This window comes from Glycine max, chromosome 9 (genome assembly GCF_000004515.6).
Source record: "Glycine max cultivar Williams 82 chromosome 9, Glycine_max_v4.0, whole genome shotgun sequence".
Classification (NCBI taxonomy): Eukaryota; Viridiplantae; Streptophyta; class Magnoliopsida; order Fabales; family Fabaceae; genus Glycine; species Glycine max.
Genome location: NC_038245.2, coordinates 49,505,825 through 49,513,373, shown reverse-complemented (window position 1 = coordinate 49,513,373; position 7,549 = coordinate 49,505,825). Strand labels below are relative to the sequence as shown.

The window sequence follows — 7,549 nt, the reverse complement described above, 5'->3', positions numbered from 1 at the left end:
TTTATTAATTAATTAATAACTAATTTTTAGAAAACAAATAATATTCATTAAAAAAATGTTCTTTTTGACTCTTCAAATAAAATAAACTATTTTCAATCCTCAATATTAACTTTATTAGTCAAATTTATAATTAAAGAACCCTATTTAAGTGATATTCAAATACTATTTTTTAAATGGTATTCAAACAAATATTGAGTCCAGAGTCCACCGTTTGACCACACCGATCAGTGCAATTCACTTTCACTCGCTTCTGAAACAAACACTGCCTAAAGCATTGTTATAGAAAGTAGACATTAGAAAGTACTTACAATACTACTAAATGATCCTCATCGGTGTGAGATCCATAGCAGTTTCAGATTCAGGTTCATGAACATTAACATATGTTATAGTTGCTCCAATTTTATCGTGTCACCTCGTTAAGAACAAACAAAAAAGAGAGGGTGGGAAAGACGAACATGATCTTCCATTCCACTTCCAATTCCTTGAACTCCTAAATGATTACAACCAAGTAGAAGTCTCATCATTTCTTGGTTTTCCCGAAATTTATTTACCTGGGACATGGGTGGTTCTAGTTTTATTTGGATTCGTATTGCCTTAGATAAAATGTTCACGTTTGAACATAAGGTATTATTGTGAACGATTTTTCAATGAGTGATGGGGGAACACGTGGCAGCATTCCACACTGCTACCAACGCTGTGCAAGCATTAAATAGAGGCTTTGATGTGAACTGCGATACGAGGTTGCTGTATTGCAAACGAGTGGCAGGGTCTAGGGTGATTCATGTTGATGAAGAACACGTGAGGGACTTGTGGTTGTTCCCAATGTTTCAATTGACATTGTTCAGAACTCTCAGGAGCATGTGGGGCGTCGCAGTTCTGGAGTCTGTAGTTATCAGGAGGTATGATTGAACTTGAAATTTTCCAATTTTGTCATTGCTTTTATTTTTCTCAATGGTGAAAATGTTGGGTCATTGATGACTGGGTGAGTATTGGTTTTTACTTTCTTCAAATGTAAATTCAGCATGTTAATTGTTCAATTATGTGACATTTGTGTTGAGAACTTGAGATCCCACTTAGACTAAAGATATGTCAATATAACTCTTGTAGGGCCTTGAAAGTCTTTAGCTTACAAGTCAGTTTTGTAAAATTGAGTTAGACCCTAAAATGAAATTTTTAGATGGTATCATATCTTGTCCAAGGTTCGTTAGTGAGCCACCTGTATTTTTCTACCCTCTAGATGTAGGGAGTGCTCTGATATGCTATGTTGAGATCTCACATAGAGTAGAGATACGACCAATGTAGCCTTATAAGGTTTCAGCAATTCTTACCTTATAGTAGTAAGTTGGTTTTGTAGGGTTAAATTAGGTCTTAAACCGAAATTTTAAGAATTGGGTTTTAGGTTGACATCTATGATTGTGGAGAAGGAGAAGAGATTGCTCAGGAATCTGGTGTAATGAAATAGTGTTTTGGACTGAGCTAGGATTCAGGGCATGGAACAAGCAGCAGTGACTGCTGGCAATTAATCTATTGAAACCACCAAAGTCGTGTTTAAATACTAGCTTTGTTTAAAGGACTTGTAAAAAAAAAAAGGGTTTTGTACAGAGGGAAGAAGGTCTATGATTCTATGAAATGCTGATTGAGAATGATATGGGAATTAAGCTTGAACTAAAGTAATTGATAAGATCTATCTCAAGCTTCGATATCTGGTCTTTAGTCCTATCTTTCCATTTTGAACATTTTCTTGTCTGCCATAGTTTCTGGGATCAGTAGGTATTACTGAAATTTATTACGTGTCCTGTGGTAAATTGGTTTGGTAGCAGGTAGGTTGGTTCCTTGATGTTTTGCCAGTGTGGATTTTGAGAAAGAAAAAAAAATCAGACTCCATTGCACTAAAGAACAAGAATCTGAATGAAGCAAATAGTTTCTAACTAAGAGCTAAAGCTATTTGTTGCTAAAACAATAATGAAATCCAAATTTTATAAGTGTTTTTCAGATTAATACTGATTTGTGATAATTCTTTAGTCATTTGACTGCAGATGGTGGAATATTTTAATCAGAAGGCAAATATATCACAAAGCTTTCCTCTTGGGACATTTAATTCTGCGTTTAGCTTCACTGGTTCAAAACACATTGATGCTACTGAGACAAAATCTCTTTCTTCAGATGGGTTTTATTTTCCCCTCGCAAAGGTTCAGCTTATAAACTCCCACTTAATGTTGCAAGAAAATGTCGAAAGGGACATCCCAGTGAATTGGGATCCACCATCCTTGGCAAGGTATGCATGTCCAAGTTATCTACATAATGCAGTAGCAAAATATCTATCATCAGATTGTCCTTGACCTTGAATTTTATTTTGATAGCTTTATTGAAAACTTTGGGACACATGTCATTACATCCATAACTATTGGTGGTAAGGATGTTATTTTTTCTAAACAACACCATAGTTCACCTTTGTCAACATTGGAGATAAAGAACTATATTCAAGAAATTGGAAGCCAGAGGTTCTCTGACATCAGTAACCATACAAGTTCACTTCAAACAAAATCCAAGGATAAGGCTAGTTTCACTTTGATTCCGACTCTTTATACTGATTTGATTCTGGTTTTTGATAACAAGGAATATATTGCTTATTTTGTAGTTATATAGTTTTGCAGGTTGTTGATTCCTTTTCATTCAATAATCAAGTGATACACCCTCAACCTGCATCTGGAACTTATCTAAGTGGGAAAGTATGCCATATATATATATATTCTGTGAAATATTTTTTTAAGCTCAATTTTGTAATGATTCTTTATTTAAATATGTTTCATGAATTTCTGTTCAAACTCGGAAGCAAGTACTGCTACATATACTATAGGCACTTAGTTTTGTCATTTGTGCCATCTATTGTGTATTTATGCTTTACATGGAACAAATTAGGTCCACAGTTCTGTCATTTGTGTCATCTATTGTGCAGAACTTTGACATTATCAATTTTTCCTGCCCCTTTCTAGAAGTAAACCTAAATGCACTTATCGGTGCTACATTTGTCATACTTCTTCTCCCTTTTCCTCAACTTTACATTTTGATATGCAATGCACATTAGGTATATTCTTTTGATCTCTATTTGGAATCCTTGCATCAGCATTGGCCTGTACTGGAAGAATTCATACTTATAACTTAGGAGTGGTAGTTACACGTCTTTTATGATTTTTTATCATTAGTAGCTTCATGTTGGTTTGTTGTACACAGTTTAACTCTTTTCTTAACTTTCCTTGAATACACTCAGGATGTCAGAGTCATTTTCAGAAGGAGAGGAGGAGATGATTTGGAACAAGACCACAGTATGTGGCTCAGAACAGTCTGTTCTTCCCCAGATGTCATTCAGATGACTTTTTGTCCTATAACAGATCTCATTGATGAAGTTCCTGGCAAGGAGCATTTGGCTCACATTATTGGTCTCTATCTTGAATGTAAGCCAGTTTATCCTTTATTTTAGAAGACATGGAATTGAAATAATTTTCTATTGGTTTCTTGTAGTTTAATCTAATATATTAATTGCATGTTTCTTTTCCCCTCTACCTGGTTTTTTTGTACAGATAAACCTCCCATTGAAGAACTTAGATATTTCTTAGAGTTTCAAATTGCTCACGTTTGGGCTCCTCTTCATGACAGGACTCCTGGACACCGAAGGAAGGAACCTTTGTGTCCATCTTTGCAATTCAGCATAATGGGCCAGAAACTTTATGTTAGCCAAGAGCAAGGAAATGAACTTTTTTTTTTGCATTTTCTTGTTGAGCTTTGAAACTCCTGATCCTGTTGGATTCACACTATTTTTCTGGCATTAAAACCTATGTATTGGGCTAATTTTAGTTCATCTTAGTACTTAATTTTCAGTTATAAACATTATTTTGACTCATGTGGCTGCATACACTTCAATAATGTCCTTTATTTGATTGTGAGTCAGTACATACTAGATTTTAAAATCCACCACTTTTTATATGCTGCTTTGAACTGTTAAAATTGGGATGCAGCTTTTTCAACCATAAAGAAAAGGCTTTTGCTGGTCAGACTTTATTTAATTTTTAATTCACAATAGTTTGGAAGCAATACAATACTTTTTCTTTACTATATGAAGTTAATGATATTTATGGGGTTCAGGTTAGACAAGGAGGAAAGAATGGGGAAGGGGAGTGTAGTGTTACATGAACAAGAGTTAAAATTCGCTGTAAAGGACTAATGAAAGGTTAACTACTGACATTTTCATAATCAGTTTAGCAATTTCTCCTATAGTTAATGCCAAATGTGAACCTTCATGAGATTATTTACCTTAAAATTCCACTTGTAAAGAGTGTTATCGAAGAAATACTATCAGAATGCTCTAAAATATTATCTAAATTGCATTTATGCAGAGCAATTTTACCTTCATTTTAAGCAATTTTCCCGCATCTTTAGGTTTGGTTATTGAACTCACATGATTATTAGCTACATCTTTTATTCGCAAGTCCTCAAAGTGTAGAAGACAGCTAGCAGATAGCTAATAAATTTCATTTGACTGACTGTTCCTTTTCATATGCAGATCACTGTTGGGCGTTTGCAAGTAACCGGCCTACGTCTGTTTCTAGAAGGAAGCAAGCACAATCGGTTGATTGTTCATCTTCAAAACTTATCATCCCTTCCAAAGATCCTTTGGCCATATTGGGACACATACGTAGCCATTGGTGCTCCTGAAAATTGCTATTCAAGAATACTAAATGCATTAAAAATGGATTAAAAAAATAGCATTGTACCTCTAATTTTATGATTTCTTGTGTGAGATTCGTGAATAATTGATTTTTATGTGAATTTATACAGTGGAAGCTCCATTTGGATAACTAATGTTGAACTTGTTAGGATTTTTAGGTCGAAGAAGAGAAGATTTGAAAATGTTGCTGAAGGGTTCCCTCAGCGAGTCAGATTGGCTAAGCGAGGTTTATCCGCTTAGCGAGGAAGCTAGCTCGCTCAGCGAGAGTGGAACCCTAGAGAATGTAAAGTTAGAGAGCAGTGCACTAAGTGCGTAACCAGCCCGTCCAACGAGGCCTTTGTCTTTTCTCGTGCTTAGCGCATCCAACCTCGCTAAGCGCTCAATCACTAACTCTTGCTCAACAAGACCTGCTCGTTAAGCGCACATTCGTAAATTGAAAAACCCAAAAGTCTTTAAAGCTGGAAGAGGAGGGAAAAACCAAGCGTCAAGCAGCGTAGGAAAGAAGGAACAAAGCACCAAGGCTGAAGGAGGACATTTTTCTTCACACTTTCACTTCACCATTCCATTTTCCACCATTTTTCATCCTTGTAAAATGGGGGGCTAAACACTTCATTGTTGGGGAGTTTTTTCATTGAGCACTCTTGATGTAAAAACTCTAACTATCTATTTAATATTATTGTTAGTGTTCTCTGCTTCTATCTGCGTTTATTTTCCATATTTGTGGCTTGATCACTCATTTATATATTTTGTTAGGATTTAAGTATTGGAAAATGCTTCTAGTCCTTAGAACTTGGTAGAGCAGCTAGAGGCTTTCATTTCTAGGAATAGTGTGAAGTAATCTAGTAAATACGGTATCTTTTGCGTAATGCAGCTTGCTTAGAATGAGTTTGTTGAGAAACCAAGAATAAAACTAGGAGAGCTAGACTCTTTCGTGTGAGGAATTACAGTTAGAGTAATCTAATGGTGCAAGGAATATTAGGATAATGTTAAATAGAGAAAAACTTCTTTAATCACATCAAGAAAAAATTCATTAGAATACTCCCCGACACATTCACCTTGGCATTTGTTCCATTTTACAATTCTGCGTTTGTTCTTATTATTTGTTCTTAAGTTTAGAAAAATTACTACAATCATTGGAAAACATGAATGAACTATTTCATTTTATTTCACCGCAACCAAAATTGTTTACAAACTGAACATGCGTCATTAAAGTATAATAAATTTATTGTAGACACGATACTCGGTCTTACCGTTTTAATTACTACTTGGTACACTTGTCAATCGTCTAACAGCTCCCAAGTGGCAGGGACCCGTGGAGCAAGACAGCCGGTTTTTCAAGCCTGTTAAGTGGAATAATTTTTTTCATGTGTGCACTGCACTAGTTGAGAATCCTAAAAGGTTCATAGGGGACTCCTTTGGCGTCTATGTGGTTACTGGGGCTCAGCTTGGAGTGTGGAATTTCGGACCACAAAGCGTGTTGTACATGAAGCTCTTGTTTTCAGGGTTACCCGGTTGCACAATCAAAAGATCATTCTGGGATCACACCCCCAACAACCCTGATAACTCGAGCTTTGGTTCCAGAGAGAACAACACCACAGGGAACAAGATGTGCAAGTATGTTGACTTGTCTGAAATGAGCAAAGGGCCACAAGATCCTCCTGGCCATTGGTTAGTTACCAGTGGAAAAAGTTGGTGTTGAGAAAGGGAAAATTATTCTGAGCGTGAAATATTCATTGCTAAGTTATTGATTTGGTTCACTTTGCATGATTATGATGAGCAATGTTGGCTTCTGTTAGAACTTGTTTCCACCATGCCCTTTGAAACAAATATATATGTCGTTAAATGGGTGGAAAGACGAGGATAGGAGACAGCCAGAGAAGGAAAAGGGAATGAAAAAAGTTCAACATCCTTGTCTTCTGTCGGTCTGTTTTGAGGGGGCATTATTCCCTGCATAATTTTGTGCATATATATATAGTTTGTACTCGCTTGGTTGTGCATCGATCCAAGAGTTATGTAACCAAAAATTTAATTCATGCTCCTCCATTGATTTTAGGAATGAAGGGGGGAGGTAAAGAAATTAAATTAAATTAAATTAAACATTATAATTCTTTTTCCTGGTAACTTGCTATGGTACCTGGAAAAATTGTTTTGATACAGTTGAGTTTTGGGTCAATATAGTTGAACGATCGAGTTTGAGCATACCAAGTGAGAGGAGAGTTTCTCAATTACAGTGATAATTAAAATTCTTAAATGTATAATTTCTTAAAACTATGTATGTTTTCTTGCATATCTTTTTTTCAATTTTTTATCTTTTTATTTTTATTTCTTTTCTTATTACATCCCTTCTCTCTCTCCCACACATCTTTCTCTTTTTCCATAAATAAAACTGTAAAAGAGAGCTGATAAGATTCAGCGGCAACATATTGAGAACGTTGAAAAGAAACTTGACTATAACATAAGAAAGTTGAAAAGATACTCATTCAATAGAGGAGCTGATATGATCAACTTGCTAAAATAAAAACATAAAAAAAACTAACTTAAGCCTGAAGATAAATAATGGTTGATTTGCATTGGCAAACTATAAGAAGCTTAAAAGGTAAAATAGCAAATTTTGATTCATAAGTCAAAATTCGGGTTACATATATTTACTTTTTTTTTTGGTGATTGACATGAGTTACATATGTTACTATATGCAGCTTACAATTCAGTTTTTCAGTTGTTATATATTATAAATAGAAATAGATTATCCACCTCCGTCGAATGCATAGAAATAGAATTAGATTAACTGATGTTAGATTATTATAGCTTAATTAGAAGTCTAAAATT

General features: G+C 35.1%; 1 pseudogene; it reads left to right on the top strand.

Moving 5' to 3' along the window:
- The first annotated feature begins 243 nt into the window (after positions 1-243).
- LOC100816196 (MACPF domain-containing protein CAD1-like) lies at positions 244-6,471 on the top strand (annotated as a pseudogene).
- Positions 6,472-7,549: the final 1,078 nt, after the last annotated feature.